This window comes from Arachis duranensis, chromosome 3 (assembly GCF_000817695.3).
Source record: "Arachis duranensis cultivar V14167 chromosome 3, aradu.V14167.gnm2.J7QH, whole genome shotgun sequence".
Taxonomy (NCBI): domain Eukaryota; kingdom Viridiplantae; phylum Streptophyta; class Magnoliopsida; order Fabales; family Fabaceae; genus Arachis; species Arachis duranensis.
In genome coordinates, this window is record NC_029774.3 from 79,247,371 (window position 1) to 79,270,730 (window position 23,360).

The 23,360-nt window shown below is 41.8% G+C and overlaps 1 pseudogene; it reads right to left on the reverse strand.

The window, feature by feature from the left end:
* The window catches only part of LOC110279302 (uncharacterized), a 172,909-nt pseudogene that overhangs the window by 54,304 nt on the left and 95,245 nt on the right, over nucleotides 1–23,360 (reverse strand).

Below are 23,360 nucleotides of genomic sequence, written 5' to 3' on the forward strand. Positions count from 1 at the left end.
GGTGATCCCCCAACATACAGCTTGCCATGGAAAGGAGTAAGAATGATTGGATGAAAGTAGTAGGAAAGCAGAGATTTCAGAAGGAACACAGTATCTTCATGTGCTTATCTGAAATTCCCACCAATGAATTACATAAGTATCTCTATCTCTATTTTATGCTTTATTTATCTTTATATTCGAAAACCGTTATAACCATTAGAATCCGCCTGACTGAGATTTACAAGATGACCATAGCTTGCTTCATACCAACAATCTCCGTGGGATTGACCCTTACTCACGTAAGGTTTATTACTTGAACGACCCAGTGCACTTGCTGGTTAGTTGTGCGAATTTGTAAAGAATGTGTGTGAACCATAGTATTGTGCACCAAGTTTTTGGAGCCATTGATAGGAATTGTTCGTGTTGTGAAAAGTATGAGTCACAATTTTGCCTATCATATATTCGTTCTTCAACATGATGAATGAGATGATCTGTGATAATCAGCTTTGTTCTTCATACTTAGACCGCGTGCCTGACAACCACCCGTGTCTTCTTGGATTCGTGTGAATACGTGACTGGAAAGCATCGAACTGCCAGCGTGATTATACATCCCTCAAACGTCTAATCCACGACTTCATTGGGGACTTCTCAAGACACTAGTTCAACCGATTTATGGGGATATTAGGGTCTCTGTGGTAGAGGCTAGAATCCAAAGGCACAAGATTCTTTGATTTGGAAGATCTGACCTTGTCTGTGGCGTTTTGAGTAGGATCATTAAGGAGAATGGACTGCAGGAGCTTCACCCTCATTCAGACTGGATGCACACTAACCCTGGTGTTTAGATCTGGAGGAGCATTGATGACCTCTCAAGAAAGGTGTTGATCAGATACAGCCTGCCATTGAAGAAATCATTCACAATTGAAGAAGACAGTAAGACCAGAGTTAATCTAGAAGGACAAAGTAACTCCAAGCCTTAACCATCTAAGTTTTAAGATTATCATTGTAATTCCATCTTCCAAATCAAACTAATTCTTCTATCTGCCTGACTAAGACGTGCAAGATAACCATATCTTGCTTCAAACCACAATCCTCATGGGATCGACCCTGACTCGCTCAGGTATTACTTGGATGACCCAGTGCACTTGCTCATTCAGTTGTACGAAGTGTGGGGATTCGCACACCAAGTTTTGGCGCCGTTGCCGGGGATTGTTCGAGTTTGGACAACTGACGGATTATCTTGTTCCTTAGATTTGGTAAATTTATTTTTTCTTTACAGGTTTAATTTTATTTTATCTGAGTCTTTTATTTTCTTTTCAAAAAGCTTTCAAAAATATTTTTGTTCCGAGGGTTACCTGAAACGTGTAGCTCGGACGTCTGGCAAGACCCGAGGTGGGGGTTCCGTGACCCGAGCTTGATATGCTGAGCGGCTGGTGGTTGTACCTGCAATGACACTCCGATGCTTAAGTTAGCATGGGTCCAAGCAGATATGTGTAGAATGTAGAATGTGTGCCATACCTGGGTGCTCCAGTGTATTTATAGTAGTTGGCTGTGATCTTCCCTGGATAAGATATTCTTATCTTATCTTATCTTTTGGGAGTTTTATCTCTATCTTTGTGGAACCGCCTTTCTCTAGGCCTTTTCGGCCTTTAGCTTTTGGGCTGCGTTCCTTTTGATGGGCCTTCCTTGCTTTAGGGTCCGAGGTCCGACCTCTAGGCGTGGGCCTTAGGGCGAGGTCGGACCTTTTATGATCTTGCCGAGTTGGGGAGCTCGGTCAGGGTATGAACAGATCTTATTTGAACTTTACTTTGGGGCATTTTGTCCCCCCCTTTTTTTTTTGCTTTTCTTTTTTTTCTTTTCTATATATTTCCTTTTTCTCTTCTTTCTTTTTTTTTTCTTTTTCACTTTTATTTCTCTTTTTTTTTCTTTTCAACTTTACGCAAGAACATCAATGCATAAGGTCTATTCATTTGATCAAGACATGAGTATGTACCCAATTCCTCAATATTTCCAATAACAATGCAAAACTACCCTTTTATTCACCCAATGTCCCAAGGTTCCCACACTCGAATGATACTCACATACACTAGCCTAAGCCGATCAAAGATCCAAATTGAGGACTTTCATTGTTTTTCACTTTAAGGCTTGTAATGTGCTAAAATAAGAACAAGTGGGTTAATCGTAGGCTCAAATTGGCTAACAATGGGAGATAAAAGGTAAGGCTATTTGGGTAAGTGAGCTAATGAAATGATGGCCTCAATCATGTAAATGCATGAATACACAAAATAATGGACATAAAGAATGAAACAAAGCAAAGATTACAATCATAGAAGGAGAATAATGCACACAAGAAGGAAAGTAAGTGGTTGTAAGATGTAACCACACCATTAGGCTCAAAACTCACTTGCTTGTGTTCTTAGCTCAAAACTATGTTCCAAAATATAATTCTTCATGCAATTTTGGTATCAAAGCATTTAAAATTTGCAATGCCCCATGGTTGTCCCCAAAGTATTGGTTTCCTAAGAAATAATTTCATTGTTCCAACCAAGTAAACTTATCATGTGAATGATGCTAACTAAAACCTAATCATGCAACCTATCCTAATTTATTCAGATGTTACCTACGGAGATCGGTCGGTCGACCTCCCCACACTTAAAACTTAGCACGGTCCTCCGTGCTGTAGGTAAGGCGCAGTGGTTGATCGAGTCCCGAGTATCCCATATCTCCAATGTTATCGCTCTCTCCGCTTGAAGTTGCGGTGGATGTGGAAATGTTGGGCTCCTCCATAGGTGGTGTGACTACGCTTAGGAGCTTCTTCACATGAGCATATCGGCGTTGGTTACGCCGTTCATAACGGTCCAGTTTCTTGTGAAGGTCCTCAAGGCGTTGGGCGGCCGATTTTTGTGATGTAGATGAAGTGGTAGTGTTGCGAGTTGGTGTGGTTAGTCTGCTGTCCTTGGTAGCTTCCGGAGGCTTGAGGCATCTCTTGGTCGGAATTATATCACCATCGACCGGAATTGAGGCTCTCCTATCTTTAGCCTCTCGGTTGACGCCGGCTTTTGCAACTAATTCTGTCACCAAACCGGGGAATGGTAAATTTCCTTTGGCATGAATGCGCCTTATGGATTGGCGGATGGCATGCGAAACGTTGACCGGTTTCTCGGTTAAGATGCACCATATCAATAAGGCCAACTCGGCGGTGATGGATGACCCATGTGTACTTGGGAGCACATAGTGAGCTAGAATTTGGGCCCATGCCGTGGCTTCTTGAGTGAGGTGGCGGACATTTAAACCCTTGGGTCTTTGCTTGATAGTCCCCCGAATCCAATATGCGTCGGGTAAAGCAATGACACGGAGGATTGCGCTCCAATCGAATGCGCGGTCATCGCATGTAGCCAAGACTTCCTCATAGGCGTCATAAGCATCCGTTGATTGTTCAATCCCAAGGACTTCTTGGATAGTTTCCACTGTGACCGACACTTGCTTTTGGCGCACAAAGATTGATGTGAGAAGGGGGGAGTGGAAGTTGGAGTAGAATTCTACTACCCATGAGAGGTTGGCCTCCTTTGGTTTCCTCAAGAGGAACTTCCATTGTCTCTGCTCAATGTGTGGCATCACAATCGGACGGAGGTGAGCCGGTAGGACTAGGAGGGGTTCCGGATGATAGTTCCTTCCGATCATTCTTGAGTAAACAAGTTCGCAGTAGCGGTTGGGGAACTTGTTCGAATCCTTAGGAGGGTTATCCTTCTCTAGAACATCAATGGGGCCCTTAGTCTTCTTCAAGAGTGGCTTGGCCGTTTGCTCTTGGTGCGCTTTGTTGGGGGTTGGCTTCTTGGGAGCTTTCCCTTTGTTCTTTTTGATAACTATCCTATGAGAGTAAAGAAAGGAAAACATCAAATCCAAGCAAGTGGAAGTAAATGTGATTATGCGATGAAAAGTTATGCCATAGAATATGGGTATCGTTGTCACATGACAGCTGCAACATGTAACTAAGATAACATGAGAAGAGCAAGGCGAATCATTTTCAAATGGTGTAAGGGTGATTTATGCATGCAAGTAGGGAGCATGAGAAGCATATACCCGTAAGGACCACACATGGAAAGAAAGTTAAGAAAATGTGAGTGAATGGATTGGGGAAAATGGGGGTGCGCCTAAAAGTGATAAGTTGAGAGGCAATTTAGTCAAAGTGGGTTCAAAAGTCAAGTATGCCTTTCATCGAACACTTGGTGTGCATCCTGTTGTGGTGTGTGATTAGAAGATGGTGAAAGCAATGTAGTAAATCACAATCCACTATTAATGATTATAGGGCACAGTAATTGTAAGAAGAACAAGCAACACAACTTATCTACTAATGCAAGTGAAGTGGAGACCTAAATGCCCATGGAGAGTGAATTTGAGGGAGGAAGAAGGAAAAGAAAACAAAAACAAAAACCTTCTAAAGAAGTAACTAAAATAAAAGAAGAAAGAAACTAACTAAAAGAGGGTGAAACTAAATGAGTAAGAATCACAAGAGATGATGGTTTAGTATAGTACCTTGTGAGATGAAGAAAATGGGAGAGGAGGTTGTGGTGTGGGTTGATAGGGAGTGGTGGAGAAGAGAGAATGGAGTAACCAAAAGAAGGTAGTAAGTGGTAGAAGGGAATGTAGAAGAGGGAATGGGGGGGTGCCCTTCTTGTCAAGTTGGATGTGTAGTAGAAGGTATGAGAGGGAGGAGAAAATGGGGAGTGAAAGTGAAGGGGTGAGTGTGCCCCTTTTGCATTGGCTGCACGCGTCAACGCGGTTGTGCCCCAAGCATGAGAGGGGCCTAGAGGGGGCTCAACTCTCTGTGAAATGGCTCAGAGAGGAGTGCAGGATCAAAGGACACGTGCGCGGCTATGGCGCGGGCGCGCGTCTTGTGCTCGCAGTGTAAGGACGCGTGCGCGCCAAGTGCGCGTACGCGGCAGAGGTTTTGGGCTTGTGGCTTGGTATAGGCCTGAGAGTGGCCTAACTCTCTGGAATATGTACCAGGAGTGCAGCAGGGCAATCGGCACGGACGCGCATAGCACGCTTGCGCGTCAATTGGCAGATTTTGCCCAGGGGCGCGGACGCGCCATAGGCGCGTGTGCGCGAGCTTCTTGTGCTTCAGGCATGGTCCTGGCATGGTGTGGGCACAACTCTCGGGTAAATGTATGGAGGGCTGATATTCGCAATCCACGCGTCCGCGCACGGTGCGCGTCCGCGTGGGTGACCTTTGAGTGCCTTAAGGACGCGTACGCGCCAGGCGCGCGCACGCGCAGAGGGGGTTGCTTATCCTAATTGTGCATGTGTCTATACCACTCTTGACATTACAACTTCCCCTTTCCACACAGCTGCCTAAGCACAATATCAGGGCATTTTACTTGGCAAATTAGCAATGAATTGAACAAATGACGGAGAATTGACAATAAAATCTATCTAACAAACATGAAGTCGAGTGTCTATGTACAAAGCTCAAAGGAAGATCTTACCATGGTAGGGTGTCTCCCACCTAGCACTTTTGTTTAACGTCCTTAAGTTGGACTTTCAGTAGCTCATTGTGCTTGTTCAAGAGTTGCATCCCTCAAGAGGAACACTTCAAATTCCTTGGAGTTCTTTCTTTGCTCACCATGATACAATTTGAGACGGTGTCCGTTTACTTTGAAGATGTCCGGGCTTGTTGGGTGGCGCAAGTGGTAGACCCCATAAGGTTCTACTTTCTCCACTTGGTAGGGTCCATCCCACCTTGATCTTAGCTTTCCGGGTAGTAGTCTCAACCTTGAATTGTAGAGAAGAACTAGGTCACCGGGTCGGAACTCTCTTCTCCTAATGTTCTTGTCATGGATGGCTTTCAACTTTTCCTTATAAAGCCTAGCGTTGTCATAAGCTTCTAATCTCAAACATTCCAATTCCGCCAATTGAAGCTTCCTCTCTATTCCGGCTCCATTCAAGCTCATATTACACTCCTTCACGGCCCAATAGGCTTTGTGCTCAATCTCCACCGGTAAGTGACATGCTTTACCATATACAAGCCGGAAGGGGCTCATGCCGATCGGTGTCTTGTAAGCCGTTCGATAAGCCCACAGTGCATCGGAGAGTTTAGTGCTCCAATCTTTCCTATTCGGCTTCACAACTCTTTCTAAGGCATGCTTGATTTCCCGGTTAGAGACTTCGGCTTGGCCGTTTGTCTGAGGGTGGTAAGCCGTGGCGACTTTGTGGATGATGCCATATTTTCTCATGAGGCCGTCTATTTTTTTGTTGCAAAAGTGTGATCCTTGGTCACTTATGATTGCTCTTGGGGCTCCAAAACGGCAAATGATATTATTCCTCACAAAAGAATACACCACATTAGCATCATCCGTTCGGGTGGGTGTTGCCTCCACCCATTTTGACACATAATCGACGGCTAACAAGATGTAGAGAAAGCCATTGGAGTTTGGAAATGGTCCCATGAAGTCGATCCCCCATACGTCAAAGATTTCACAAAAAAGCATATTTTGTTGGGGAATTTCGTCCTTCTTGGAAATATCTCCAAACCTAATACATTGGGGACAAGATTTGCAATAGAGGGAAGCATCTTTGAGAAGAGTTGGCCACCAAAATCCGCAATCAAGGACCTTTCTTGCCGTTCTTTGGGGCCCATAGTGACCACCTCCTTCGGAAGCATGGCAAGCGTCCAAGATTGCTTGGAATTCGGTTTGGGGTATGCACCGTCGCACTATTTGGTCCGCTCCACACCTCCACAAATAGGGATCATCCCAAATATAGTATTTGGATTCGCTTTTCAGCTTATCCTTTTTGTTTTTGTCGAGATTAGGAGGGAAAGTGCGTGAAACCAAATAGTTTGCTATTGGGGCATACCAAGGGATCACTTCCGAGATTGCGTGCAAAGCATCTAAAGGAAAAGAGTCATTGATAGGGGTGGTGTCGCCTTTTGTGTGTTCAAGGCGGCTTAGATGGTCCGCCACTAGGTTTTGGGCACCACTCCTATCTTTAATCTCCAAGTCAAATTCTTGTAACAAAAGCACCCAGCGAATTAATCTCGGTTTTGATTCCTTTTTGGCCAACAAGTACTTTAGTGCCGCATGATCCGAGTACACTACAACCTTGGAACCAAGAAGATAGGCTCGGAACTTGTCCATAGCAAAAACAATAGCTAGTAATTCCTTTTCGGTAGTAGTGTAGTTGGATTGGGCTCCATCTAATGTTTTGGAAGCATAAGCTATGACATAGGGAATCTTACCCTCGCGTTGTGCTAACGCGGCTCCAATCGCATAGTTTGAAGCATCACACATGATTTCAAAAGGTTGAGTCCAATTGGGGCCTCGTACTATAGGAGCTTGTGTCAATGCTACTTTGAGTTTGTCATATGCTTCCATACATTCCTTGCTTAGCTCAAATTCGATGTCTTTTTGTAGTAATCGAGAGAGAGGTAAGACCACCTTGCTAAAGTCTTTGATGAATTTCCGGTAAAATCCTGCATGTCCAAGAAAAGAACGGACTTCCCTCTCGGAGGAGGGGTAAGGTAAACTGGATATGACATTTATCTTTGCTGGATCTACGGAGATGCCTTCCTTTGATACTATGTGTCCCAAAACAATGCCTTGTTTGACCATGAAATGACATTTTTCAAAATTTAGAACAAGGTTTGTTTTGGTGCATCTCTCCAAGACTTTTTCAAGGTTACCTAGACAATGCTCAAATGAATCACCATACACACTAAAGTCATCCATGAAGACTTCCATTGATTGCTCTAGAAAATCCGCAAATAGGCTCATCATGCATCTTTGGAACGTTGCCGGTGCATTGCATAGGCCGAACGGCATACGCTTGTAAGCATACGTCCCAAAGGGGCAAGTAAATGTGGTTTTTTCTTGGTCTTCTAGAGCAATATGAATTTGGAAGTATCCGGAGTAGCCATCAAGAAAACAATAATATGATTTACCGGCTAATCGATCAAGCATTTGATCAATAAATGGTAGTGGAAAATGATCTTTTCTTGTGGCCGCATTCAATCTCCGGTAGTCTATACATACTCTCCAAGAATTTTGCACTCTTGTTGCTATAAGTAGCTTAGTGACTTCTTTCTTTACTACCTCAAGAATGGTTGGGTTAAGTCTCCTTTGAGGTTGCCGGACCGGTCTTGCTCCTTCTTCAAGGAATATGCAGTGCTCGCATACTTTGGGGCTTATTCCCACTAGATCCGCCAAACTCCACCCGATTGCCCTTTTGTTTTTCCTCAATACATTCAGCAATTTCTCTTCTTGTTGAGGGGTTAGCTCTTGTGCAATTATCACGGGTAGCTCTTGGGCTTCATCAAGGTATGAATAACTTAAGTGAGGTGGTAGTGGCTTCAATTCCATCTTTTTGTCATTCTTTGAGGTTTGAGTTTCCGGATGAGTTGCATGATGTGTGGTGTTTAGTTCGCTTGACTTTTCATTTTCTTCTTCAACCCTATACTTCTCATCCAACTTTGCTAGATGCACTTCGGCCACTATGTTATCAATTGGGTCACACCGAAATAAAGAGTGGTTCTCCGGTGGATGCTTCATCGCTTCCTCTAGGCTAAAGCTTACAATTCTCCCATCTATTTCAAATGAGTAGTTCCCCGAGTAGGCATCAAGTTTAAATCTAGAAGTTCTCAAGAACGGCCTTCCAAGTAAGATGGACGATGCTCTCTCGGTTCCGCTTGATGGCATTTCAAGGACATAGAAGTCAATCGGAAACACCAACCCCTTTATATTCACCAATACATCTTCCGCAACACCCGCCACGGTTATTATGCTTTTATCCGCTAGGACAAATCTTGCCGTCGACCTTTTTAGTGGTGGTAAGTTCAATACCCGGTAGACGGAGAGTGGCATGATGCTAACACATGCTCCGAGGTCACACATACAATCTCTAAATTGAACTCCATTGACTGTGCAAGTGACCATACAAGGGCCCGGATCATCACACTTCTCGGGTAGTGTTCCCATTAAAGCGGAAATAGAACTCCCCAATGGAATGGTTTCCAATTCAAGAATTCTGTCCTTATGTATGCATAAGTCTTTGAGAAATTTAGCATATCTAGGAACTTGATGGATAGCATCAAAGAGGGGGATGGTTACCTCAACTTTCTTGAACACTTCCACCATTTTGGGGTTGAGTTCTATGCGCTTTTTAGCTTTCTTTGCAAGTGTTGGGAATGGAAGTGGTTGAGCAACTTCTTCTTCCAAGGTTCTTTTGGCCTTGGTTGTCTCTCTTGTTGGTTGGTCCTCATCCTCAACTATGGCTTGTGGTGCCTCCTCTTCCACTACTTCTTCTATATTTGTTCTCTCCTCTTCTTGGGCGGTTGTGATAGGACTTGAGTCCTTTGCTTCCTTCCCTTTTAGTTGCGTACCGGATCTAAGGGTGATGGCATTGATGCCCCCCTTTGGATTTGGTTGAGGTTGAGAGGGAATGACACTTTGGATTGGGGGTTGAGGAGTAGAAGTTGATGGTGTATCCATGCGTGCAAGGAGAGCTTGTAGTGTTGAGGTGAGGCCGGTGAGACCGGAAGCAAGTGTGTTTTGTAGTTCCTTTTGACCTTGGATAATGGTTCGGAGTGTTTCGTCTTGGTTAGAGGGGGTGGTTGCATATGTGAGTTGAGGAGCTTGTGATTGGTTGGGTGGTGGTCTTTGATGTGGTGGTTGATAGGTTTGGTAGTTTCTTTGTGGGTTTTGTTGGTTGTACGGTTGATTTTGTGAGTTGTATGGTCGGTTTTGTGAGAAGTTTTGTGAGTTGTTGCCCCATCTTTGACCTCCTCCATTGTTGTTGTCCCTATTCCCTTGTTGATGGTTGTCTCTCCAATTTTGATTATTGTGTCCACTTCCTTGGTTGTGGCTTCCTCCTCCTTGATAAAAGTACCCTTGGTTAGGATTACCGCCTTGGTAGTATCCTTGATTGGGGCGATCATAGAAATTATGGGTAGCCGCCAAGGTATTATCTTCTTGAAGGCTTGGGCACTCATTCGTGTAGTGAGAGTAACAAGAGCAAATGCCACATACCCTTTGAGGGACCAATTGTTGGTTGTGTTGTTGAGGTGGTGGAGGATGTTGTTGTTGGTATGATTGAGGTTGTGGTTGTTGTTGGTTCAATTGGAGTTGCTTCAAGATGGATGTCATCTCATTCAAGGATTGAGTTAGAACGGTGGTTTCACTACTAGTTGATACCTCATTCACGGTCCTTGAACGATTGACTCTTCGCCTCATATGTTGATTGGATTCGGCCAAGTCAATAATAAGTTGCCATGCCTCCTCTGCGGTTTTATATTTAGACAAAGAACCATTGCTTGAAGTGTCCAAGAGGGTTCTATCTTGCTCTCGCATCCCTTGACATATGTATCCAAGCAGTACTTGAGTGTCAAGCATGTGATTGGGGCATGCATCTAGTAGCTTACGAAACCGTTCCCAATACTCATAGAGTGGTTCCGTCTCACCTTGCACAATACAAGACATTTCCTTCCTTAGCCTATCCATCTTTTCCGGAGGTAGAAATTTATCCAAGAATCCTCTTCTAAGTAAGTCCCAATCGGAGGTAACTTCACTAGAGAGAGTGTAGAACCATTCTTTAGCCTTGTCCTCAAGAGAGAAAGGGAAAGCAAACAACCATATAGCAACTTCATCGGACCCTTCCCGTCTAGTAGTTGAACATATGCGATGGAAGTCCTTGAGATGTCGAATAGGATCTTGTGCGGGAAGTCCATGAAACTTAGGTAGGAGGTTGATCAAAGCGGTCTTCAATTCAAAGTTAGCATTCAAGTTGGGGTGAGTTACGTGAAGGGGTTGAAGGACATAATCCGGTGCACCCGCTTCCTTGATGGTAACTCTCCTCGGAGCATCCATGGTATTAGTACCTAAAACAGAAGAAGATTCGTTAGTGAGATTGATGGAAGTAGGATTAATGCCTTCTTTGAGTGACGGTTCAATGTTCACTTTTAGTAAGGTGGTTGAGGTGGTGAAAACCTCTTCCCCTTTTCCAAACTTAAGTCGCCTCCGAGCTTGTCTAATATGAAACAAAGTTCGTTCTATTTCCGAATCAAAAGGGACTAAGCTCGGATTCGGTTGTGAACGCGTCATGCAATAAAGGGGAAATGAAATTCATTGTAACAAATAAGGGGTTAGTCACTTGAATTATTCACAATGAGGTGCAACTATGTACATATATACATGCTTAATCCAAACAATAACATGGCACACTAAGCGAAATTCCCCGGCAACGGCGCCATTTTGACAAATGAATTTTTGTTGGTATAGAATTTATCAAGTGATCAATCGTAGTATAGTCTAAACCAACGCAAAATCCATCATCAAACAAATCTACAATCTATATCCGAGAGTACTAGTCTCCCGAGTCGTTCTCCCTTGGAATTGCCAAAGTATGCATCTTATTGATTTAGTAAGCCTTGTTTGAGTTCTTTGAAGGTCTTAGCAAGTAATGAGAAACAAACAATCAATTATCAAAAGGACTTGACTTAGGATTGGCATTAGAAATATTTATCATTATAGTTCACTCAATGTTGACAACAATTAGGCCTTGCTCCATTTAGTCATCCCCTAAGTATAGAGGAAAATCAAATGAGAACAATCAACTTGAGTCACAAGTCCTAGCTTCACCTCATGGGAATCTAGCTTTAGTGCACTCCAAGTCAATTAGCAATCCCTAACTCTCAATCAACTATTGAGATAGCTATTCAATTTCTTCCAATGACCAAACCCTATGCCAAGTGCAAAAATTCTACTCCATAGCTAGTATTGACATTTTATCAAACATGTAGTGAGCAAGAAGGAAGGTCATAGTAAAATGAAGAGAAAAGTAGAATTGAAGATATTGCAATACAAGGAATTAGCAACAAGTATCAAAGAGCAACAATGAGGATCAAAGTCTCAAAGTATCAATGAAATCCAAAATTCATAGAGTTGAATCATAGATCTAAGGAACTTTAACAATTACAACTACAACTTGAAATTGGAAGAGAAAACCTATTACATGAACAAAGTGGAATGAAAGTTGCAATGAATCTCACCAAGGAATGAGTAAAAATTCAGAATTTTGATGAAGAAGAACCCTAGTAAGAACTTGAGAGAAGTTGATGAATCTTAGAGAGAAGTTGGAGTTTCTCTCTCTAACAATGTAACTAACTAAAAATATCTCCAAAAACTAGAAAAATGAACTAACTGTCTTCAGCCCTTGTCCCCTTGGTCCTCTTAAGCCTTTTCCCGCCAAAGCACTCCTCAAAAGTTAGGACCTCCAACCAACTCCACGCCTAAGTCATGTGACTTTTAAAAAATCATTTTCGAGCATCGGCGCGTACGCGCAAGGTACGCGTGCGCGCCATAGATGCGGTTCTGGAGTGTGCGCGGAGGCGGGACGTACGCGTATGTGTCCATGAGGATCCTGGCTTAGCCGCTACTCAAGCCGGCTCGTGGCTTGGCTCTTAGTCTCGGCTTCGCGTCGCTCTCATCCGCGCGGGCGCGTCAGGTGCGCGCACGCGCCCATGTGGAAATCTCCAAAGCTTCAATTCTCATGCTTCCTTTCCTTGCACCCGTCTTCCTTCTCTTTTCCTGTTCATTCCTACTTTATATCCTGAAACCACTTAGCGCACAAGTCACGGCATCGAATGGCATCAAGGGAAAAATAGAGATGTATCTATTTTGGTGCAGAATAAGCATGTTTTCATTCATGAAGCAAAACTAGGAAAGGAATGCAAGTTCTTGTATTTTCATGCAGAAAATGTGTGAAATCATTGATACCACATTGCAAGAGAGGAATCAGGAAGAACTAACTCCATCTGAACACACCTCAGCTGAAGAGGTAGTGGAAATAGAAGATGTTGAAGAAGAAAAGAGCATACAGGACATGGCTGAAGAAGAAGACACCAAATCACAGAAAGAAGCACCAAAGGGCGCATACACTATAGAGGACACCGTTTCTATTCCATTTCCAAAACTTGCAAGGAAGCCCAGGAAGCAGTTGGAACATGATCCCAAAATGGTAGAAATCTTCAAAAAGGTTGAGGTAACTGTTCCCCTTTTTGATGTCATTCAACAGGTACCTAAATATGCAAAGTTTCTAAAAGATTTGTACATACATAAAGACAAAATTAATGAATTAGAAACTATTCCTTTAGGAAGTTCTATATCTGCTTTAATGGGAAATATACCTGAAAAATGTAGTGATCCAGGTCCATGCATGGTTATCTGTACCATTGGAGGTGTGATATTTTCTGACTGCATGTGTGATTTAGGAGCATGTGTTAGTATAATGCCTTTATTTGTATATGATGTTTTGAGGCTCCCTCCCTTAAAAAGGTCGGCAGCTCATTTTTTGTTAGCAAATAAAAGTATTATTACAGTGGCTGGAGTTGCTGAAGATGTATTAGTGGGCATTAAAGGTCTCACTTTCCCCATTGATTTTTCATCCTGGAGATGCCCCAAAATGACTCGGAGAAGCCATCATCTATCCTACTCGGAAGACCCTTCTTGAAGACCTCGAAGTTCAAATTAGATGCTTTCGCAGGCACATACTCTTTTGAAATAGACGGCCGAGTAGTAAGCTTCAATCTGAATGGAGTTATGAAACACCCTCCAGAAGACCGTTCTATCTTCCAATGTGACATCATAGATGAAACAGTAGCTGAAGTTCACCAGGAAGAGTTTGAAGATAAGTACATAGGACAAGGTCCAAGTGTGGGGAATTCCGAGTACAATGCAGGTACTCTACCATTGCCACCAGTTCTAGATAATCCAGAGCCAGACTACGAACAGAAGTTAGAATTGAAACCCCTCTCTCCACACCTCAAATATGCTTACCTCGAGGACCAGCAGAAGTTTCCAATTATCATTGCATGGGACCTCACTTCTCCTCAGGAAGAGCAGTTACTTAGTGTGCTGAGGAAGCATAAGAAAGCAATTGGGTGGAGTTTAGCAGACATAGTAGGCATCAACCCTCAAGTTTGTGAGCACAGGTATTTTTAGAAGAAGGAGCAAGACCTGTTCGTCAACCCCAAAGAAGATTGAACCCTACTATTTTAGAGGTTGTCAAGAAGGAAGTGACCAGACTATTAGAGGCAGGTATTATCTACCCCATCTCAGACAGTGAATGGGTGAGCCCAGTACAAGTGGTGCCCAAGAAGTCTGGAGTCACTACAGTGAATAATGAGCATGGAGAGCTTATAGCAACCAGAGTACAGAACGACTGGAGGGTCTGCATTGATTACAGGCGTCTCAACCAATCTACTCGTAAGGATCACTACCCTCTTCCATTCATTGATCAAATGCTGGATCGCCTATCAGGTAAATCACATTATTGCTTTTTGGATGGTTACACAGGCTATTTCCAAATTCATATAGCTCCTGAGGATCAGGAAAAGACTACCTTTACCTGTCCCTTTGGGACTTATGCTTACAAGAGAATGCCCTTTGGCCTGTGCAATACACCTACTACTTTTCAAAGGTGCATGATGAGTCTTTTCTCTGATCTTATTGAGGACTGTATGGAGGTTTTTATGGATGATTTTAGCGTTTATGGTGATTCTTTTAACCTTTGCTTGGATAGTTTATCTAGAGTATTAGATAGATGTGTCAATACAAACCTTGTATTGAATTTTGGTCCGTTCGTTCCTTGGACATGCAGGTTTCTACCGAAGATTCATTAAGGACTTTAGTAAGGTAGCACTTCCCCTATCCAGACTACTGCAGAAGGATATTAAATTCGAGTTTAGTGAGGATTGCAAACAAGCGTTTGATAAGCTGAAAACCGCCCTGACTCAAGCTCCAATTGTGAGAGGACCGGACTGGAGCCAGCCATTTGAAATCATGTGCGATGCTTCCAACCATGCAGTAGGAGCAGCACTAGCCCAGCATGAAGTAGGACCCTTTTGTTATTGCTTATGCATCTAAAACTTTAGACGCCGCTCAGTCTAACTACACTACTACTGAAAAAGAGCTTCTTGCTATTGTTTTTGCTCTGGATAAATTCCGAGCCTATTTACTTGGTACTAAGGTAGTAGTGTATTCAGACCATGTAGCTCTAAAGTATCTATTAGCTAAAAAGAAATCCAAACCAAGGCTTATACGTTAGATACTGCTACTACAAGAATTTGATTTAGAAATAAAGGACAGGAGTGGTAACCAGAATCTAGTGGCAGACTACTTGAGTCGCCTTGAACACATTAAGGATGACTCCACTCCTATAACTGATAATTTTCCATTTGATAACCTACAAGCAGTATCTGACGTAACCCCGTGGTATGCACCTGTAGCTAATTATCTAGTTAGCCGCACTTTTCCTCCACACTTTACTAAGCACCAAAGAGACAAGCTGAAAAGTGAGTCTAAATATTATATATGGGATGACCCATATTTATGGAGATGTGGCGCTGACCAGGTAATTAGAAGATGTGTGTCTCAACCAGAATTCCAGTCCATTTTAGAGGCCTGTCACTCATCTGAGAGTGGAGGACATTTTGGCCCTCAAAGAACAGCTAGAAAAATCTTAGACTGTGGATTCTGGTGGCCCACCATTTTTAAAGACGCTGCTGAATTTTGTAAATCTTGTCCCCCATGCCAAAGGTTTGGTAATATATCCCAGAGGGATGAAATGCCTCAACAAACTATGCTTTTCTGTGAAATTTTTGATGTTTGGGGCATTGACTTCATGGGTCCATTTCCAAACTCTAATGGCCACCTCTATATATTGTTAGCTGTAGACTATGTTTCTAAATGGGTGGAAGCAATTCCTACCCGTACTGATGATGCTAACATTGTTGTTTCCTTTGTTAGAAACCACATTATTTGTCGCTTTGGATCACCACGAGCAATCGTGAGCGATCAAGGCACCCATTTTTGTAACAGGAGACTAATAGGATTACTGAAGAAGCATGGGATCATTCATAAAATATCAACAGTCTACCATCCTCAGACTAATGGACAAGCCAAGGTGTCTAATAGATAGATCAAGCGCATTTTACAGAAGATAGTCAAACCTCATAGAAGAGACTGGAGCACCAGACTACAAGATGCACTCTGGGTATACAGGACAGCATACAAGACACCCATTGGGATGAGTCCTTTCCGCTTAGTCTATGGAAAGGCTTGTCACCTCCCTGTTGAGGTGGAGAACAAAGCTTTTGGGGCAGTAAAGGAATGCAACATGGGATTTGAGAAAGCCAAAGCTGAAAGGAAGCTGCAACTGCAAGAATTGGAGAGCCTTCGCCTAGAAGCTTATGAGAACTCCAGACTGTACAAGGAGAAAATGAAGGCTGTACATGATCAACACATCCAGAGAAAGGAGTTCCAACCTGGGGATTTGGTCCTTCTTTACAACTCTAGACTGAGGCTCATGCCAGGCAAACTGTGATCAATGTAAGAAGGTCCATATAGAGTCGAAAAGGCTGAACCGTACGGAGTTTTCCATCTAAGTCACCCTTCAAGCTCTGAACTCATCAAGGTTAATGGACATCGTTTGAAGCTCTACCATGGTGAGAAGGCGACGAAAAACAAGGAGTTAGAGATCTTCCTCCTGGAGGATCCACTCACAACTGAAAACTGAGCTACTGAAGCATCCAACTTAAGGACGTTAAAGCAAAGTGCTAGGTGGGAGACAACCCACCACGGTATGATCATTCCTTTTCTTCTCCTTCTCTTCCCTCATCTATAACTCTTCTCCATACTACTGCCTCTATCTTGCACCTCATCTACATACTGCATTTGCATATAAAAAAAATTTCTTCACGCGACGCGACCGCGCCATTGACGCGTCCGCGTCGCAGGTGGACCCGAGAATATAAGAAAGTGAACAGAGAGTCACGCGAGAGCGTGGCTGGAGGTGTGCCTTTGGCATAAATCATCACATGTGACCGCGTCGCTGACGCGTCTGCGTCAAGTGCAAAAATTAGCCTCCCACGCGTCCGCGTCACTCACGCGGCCGCATGTCCTGGAATTCGACGTAAAATGGGTGCACGACCGAAAGTTGTGCTAGAGTGGTGATGGATCGGTGCTGAACGCACAAATTCTTCCCATGCAGATGCATGGCTCACGCGTCCGCGTCATATCCTTCTATTGGCCACTCACGCGATCGCATGACCCACGCGATCGCGTCACCCGAAATTAGGCAAAAATAAAAATTCAAACAGTGAGTTGTGCGAGCGCGAGGCTGCCCTCGCGCCATTAGCATAACATGTGTCACGTGTCCGCGTGACCGACGCGTCCGCGTCGATTCACTTAATGCGCATTCGCGCGAACGCGTCACTCACGCGTCCGCGTCACTTGCGCCGCACAGCTTATCCTAATTTGCCACATATCTTATCTTTCTCTTCCCCCAATCCTACTTTTTCTTTTCCCTCCCTTTCTTTCTTCCCTCCTTCTTCCTTCATCCCTCATTCTCACCTTCTACTTTTTCTCTCTCTCACCACCATTATCAAGGTTTTTTCTTTTCTTCTTCCCCCTTTACTTTTCTATTCTTCTTCTTTATTTATGTTTTCTTCTTCCTTTCTCTTTCTTTTTACTTTCATTGCATATGTTTTCTTTTTCTTTCCTTTTTATTGGTGTTGGAAATTTATTTGGTCATTTTGGATTGTTTCATAATTGTTTGGCAATTATATTTTTTAAAGGGGTTGCTTGCATGTTCAATTTATTATTTTCATTGGATTATTTACCATGCATGCTATGTGTTTGTGAAAAAGCCCATGTGACATTATGCACTTTTCTACATTATCTTATTCTACTATTTAATGCATGCTTTTCACAAATTCCCTTTACTATTTTATTAATTAATTTAATTGCCAATACAAACGTGATAGTTTATTACGAAGTGATGCTTGATCTATGCTACTCATGCCCTTGCCGGTATGCCAATAATCATCTTGCATCTACTTACCCTATCATGCACTTGTTCTATTCCCTTTCTTGATCTTTTCACATGTTGTCATGACCATGTGTTTATTTCATTCATCTTTACCGTGCACTGATTATCACTCACTCAATCCCCTTCCTTGCTTTATCTCTTTGGATTTAACTTACTTTCTCTTCCCTTTTTCAGAATGGCCACCAAGAAAGGCAAAGAGAAAGCTACCCCTAAACCCACCGCAAGGAAAGAAATGAAGAGAGCATTAGTGGCAGAGCCTTCTTCAACTACAGTCAAGCCCTCAACAAAAAGAATTAAAAGGATTATCAAGGTTGATGAAAAGGAATGAGCCTTCCCAGCAAAGGATACTGCACGATTTCCAAATCGCTATTATGAGCAGATGTTTCCTATTCTGGCAACTCGAAATTACAACAATGAACACCTTCTTATCCTTCCGCCTCGTATTGCTGAATTTGTTGAGCCACAAATTGCACAAAGACATTGGGGATTCTTACAGAGACAGCCACGACAGGTTAATCTTTCTTAGGTTGTTGAGTTCTACTCCAACTTCCACATGCCTACTCTGTAGTCAGTTTATTTACGCCAGAAGTAAGTCCCCATTACAGAAGAGGCCATTCAGCAAGCCTTATATCTCCCCCCTACGCCAGAAGGATTGGACGCTTTTTAGAAAGCCGCCATCAAATGCCAGGCGTACACCTTTGATTGGGACGCTGTTCTCAGAGTTATCGCACAACCTGGCAGCAAATAGATCTTCGGATACCATCGTTCCCGTCCTAAGGGAATATCGGCTTCCACACTTACCTTAGAGGCTCACGTATGGGCACAGATTATGTCCCATTACGTCTTCCCGAGTACTCATGAGTCCTCCTTCACGGCAGACATGGCCGTTCTACTATGGTGCATCCTTACAGACCAGCCTCTTAATTTACCGAGACATATCCGGAATGCTATGGAACACGTGCAGATCGCAGGCAACCTACCTTTCCTTGCCTTGGTCTCTGATCTTATCTCAGCAGCCGAAGTATCCTACAGAGCTGGAGGCACCAAAGCCATTCTTCCACGGGATGATCAGTATGTCCCTAGCGGGAGATATCTCAGGCCACAACTTGCCACTACCAGCCAGTCCACAGAGAATGCTGTAGCTCCTCCACCATCTACTAGTCAGCTGCTGCATCAAATACTGAAGTGGTTGGAAGCACAAGAAAAGAAAGCCAAGCTCCAAGAGCGCCGTAACCAACGCCGTTTCAACTACCTTAAGGAGCTCCTCACAGGCAATCACAGACCTGACGACGATCCAGGCACTCCGAACTCTACTTCTTTCACCAGCACAGGGAGTTCTTATGTTAAATTTGCTTGAAGTTGTATTTGGATCATGAATTTTAAAGCTAAAGAACACACAACCTGTGAGAATTGAGCCTTTATGCATGGTTACATTATTTAACCATATTTGTTTTATTCTTGTGTGTTTACCTCTCTATGATTGTAACCTATATTTTGTCCCATCTTATATGTCTAATGTTTAATATATTTATATGCTGCATATGATTGAGGCCATTAATTGTTTAGCTCACTTATCCAAATTAAGCCTACCATTTCAATTACCTTTGTTAGCCACTTTGAGCCTTTAAATCCCATTTGTTCTATAATCTACCACATTACTAGCCTTAAGCGGAAAAACAATTATATACCCCAATTTGAATCTTTGATTAGCTTGAGATAGAATTGTGTGTGCTAATTAAGTATGGGAAATTGTGGGAACAAAAGATAATAAGGGGATATGTCATAATAATATAATGGGAATTTGGACACCTACTCATGTGAAACTATAAGAATAAAAAAAATCTATATGCATTGATAAGCTATGTTGATTTTGAAAAAAAAAATATAATAAGGGGACAAAATTGCCCCAATGTTGAGTTAAGAATTCAAAGGTCAATGCATGTATGGTAGAATTAAAATAAACAGTTGACACATAAGTATGGAATGTGAAAGAGAATCCTGGGTAGCTAAGTACGAACTCCATAGTTATACAAAATATATAGGTTATGTTAGAGTTTGAGTTAATTAAAGATTCAATTTATAAGCTCACTTAACCATATATGTATCCATACCCTTACCTTGGCCCCATTACAACCCTGAAAAGACCTCATGATGTTGCATTGGTATATTAAATGTTATTGATTGGGTAGGAAAAGAACAAAATTTAGGGAGCATGATTAGAGAAGGATAGAGTGATTACCCTATACACTGGAGAGATTAGAAGATACATACATCATCAGTGAGGGTTCAATGCTTAAAATTTTATGTTCCCTGCTTTCATGAGCTACCTTCTTGCATTATTATCTGTTCTTACTGTATGAGAATTGAATTAGTGGAGCTTGATTTGTAATTATTTTGAAGAGCTTATTTATTCTTGATCAAGTGGGCAAGAATCATATAGTTACATTCACATGTATAGGTTGCATTGAATTGCATGAGTTTTACATGTTCCTACTCATTTATTTTATCTCCTTCAACTAAGCATGAGGACATGCCAATGTTTAAGTGTGGGGAGGTTGATAAACCACTATTTTATGGTTTACAATGTGTTTAATTGTGTGGTTTTATCATGGTCTCTACCTGCTTATTCATATAATTAGCATGCATTTATATTTCCTTCCTAAAATTATTACATGATTGAAAACTTACTTCCTGGAGACCTTTCATTAGGTATTTTAATCCCTCTTTATTCCATTCGATGCCGTGATCTGCGTGTTAAATGTTTCAGGCTTTATAGGGCATGAATGAGTGAGAGATTGGGAAGGAAGCTTGCAAAAATGGAAGGAATACAAGAAATTGAGGAGATGACCAGCGAGAAGTGACGCGTACGCGTCAGCGACGCGACCGCACGGAAGAAAGGAATTCGCAGTGACGCGGCCATATGAGTGACGCGGACGCGCGGATTGGAAAAGCAGAAGCGACGTGGAGGCATGGATGACGCGCCCGCATGGAAAAGAAAAACGCTGAATGACGCGTCCGCGTGAATAACGCGTCTGCGTGATGTGCACGATCTGCAGAATTTCAAAAGTCACTGGCAGAGTTTCTGGGCCGGATTTCAACCCAATTTTTGGCCCGGAATTACAAACTAGAGTCAGGAAACATGCAGAAATGAGAGACACAATTCATTTTGCATAATTTTTAGTTTTAGATCTGGATTTACTCCTCCCCTAGGTTTTTTCATTCACTTGAGCATTCATAATTAGCATTGGAAGATTGTGGCTTTAGCTTTTGAGAAGAGTCTACCTCCGGTACTAGTCATCTTATTTTGTTATTTACTTTTTATATTTATTCTTCCATATTTTTAATCCCTCTAGAGTTGACTTTGGCTTATTTTTACAAGTTATTAATATAGACTATTTTTATTTTCAATTAATCCTTTCATTATTGTTTATCATGTCTTCTTTTATTTTCACCATTAATTCTGTGAATTTTATAATTATGATGAGTGAGTAGTTCCATGACTTGATTGGGGATGATTGAAAGGAACCCTTGAGCTGAACTACTCAAGAGAGAAATTATAATTGGGTTTATTGTTGAATCACCCTCTAATCATTAACTCTAGTCCTTCCCAAGGGAGAGGATTAGGACTTATGACTTGAAACCGATTTCCAACTTGCTTGACTTTCCTTTACCTAGTAAGGGTTAACTAAGTAGAGTAACTTCCAATTATTAATTAATCTTGAGAGTATTTCAACAAGAATAGGGCTTCCAACTAATCTACCCCCAGTCAAGGATTTTATTTAAAATAAATTAAATTCTCTAATTTAAATTTCTGTTTATCAACTCAACCACTTTTGAAAACACCTGATTGATGAAATAGTACATCTCTCTGCAACTCGTTGGGAGACGACCTGGGATTCATACTCCCAGTATTTTAATTTTCAATATTATGACAACCCCTTTTAAATTGATAAGCGAATTTTTGGTTGGTTAAGGACTGTACTTGCAACGTATCCCTATTAATAAATTCTTAACTCGCCAATTTCTGCCACGTCAAGCATCAAATGTCTAAGTACCACTTGTTGTTCTTCCTCTTGGATGCTAAGCAAAACTACATGAAGCTCTTAAGTGACCTTAGGTATGTAAATCTTTTTGGATCCTTTAATGTCAAACCATCTCCTTTGGCCAAGACAATTATAGTTACCAACTACTTTGTAGACTTTATCACATACTTGTTTTTTAATTATAAAGCACTAAATGGGAAAATGTCCATCCCGATTGCATAAGCGACAAAATCTTTCAGGTTGCTGTTCTTTAAGAAGATTTGGTTTTTGAAATCTAGTGTCATTAGATGTGGAAACCACATTTTTAAATTGTGAACTTTTAAAAGCAATTTTAGATTTTTTGAAAAAACTCAAACTAGCTTATTCATAAAGAGGTCTTTGACTAGCCAACAGGTTATTTAAATTTTCAAAACTTTGAGCAAATTTGGATAGATTTTATTTTAGACTTTTAACCTCTTTATGCAACCTATCATTTTCTTCAAAAAAGTTTAAGTATGCAATCACTGAATGCTATTTCTCACAACCTTTAAGTTCAGCCTTAAGCCTCTTATTTTCTTTGGTAAGATCAACAGTGGTTTTGGCTTCTCTTATTTTTTCTTTGAGAAAAGTGTTTTCAGCTATTAAGATGTCATTTACTGATTTAAGATAATAACACTGGTTTAGAAAAATTCTTAATTTTTCAGTGAGATGATCAATCATGAGATGAAGATCTTCATTAGATGGTTCAATGAAAATTACCTCATCAGTTTCGGTGTGGTCAGCCATAAGACAAGCTTGAGATTATTTTCTGAATCTTCATCTTCATATGGATCATTCTCTAGATCTTCCCAAGCGGCCATAAGCGGCCCCTTCTTCTTGTCTTTGTGGGTTTTGTTTTCCTTCTTCAGTTTAGGACAGTCAAACTTGTAGTGTCCTACTTCTTTACAGTTATGGCATATGATTTTGCTTAGATCCTTCTTTGGTCTTCTTAAATTGCTTCTCTTGCTTCTTCCTTTCATTTTCATCATTCTCCTAAGTTTTCTGGCAAAAAACACATACTCGTCATCCAATGAATCATCACTGGATTCATAACCCAATGATTCAGTACATGATTTTAAAGCAACTCCTTTCTTTTTTGTATCATTTTTTAAGTGAGTGATTTCAAAAGCAAGTAATTTTCCTCTCAGTTCATCATAAGTCATTTGACTAATGTAACCACTCTCAACTATGACTATAGCCTTATTTTCTACTCTTTTGTGAGACTTTTTAGAACTTTCCTCATGAGCAATGGTTCAGTGTGCGTAATCCCATAGCATCTAAGCCGTTGATGATGATAGAGAATTTTTCAAGCATATCATCAATAGATTCTCCTTCTTTCATAGAGAACATCTCATATTCTTTACATACCATGTCTATTCTGGTTTGTTTCACTTGGATGGTGCCTTCATGTGTGATTTGGAACTTATCTCAGACCTCCTTTGT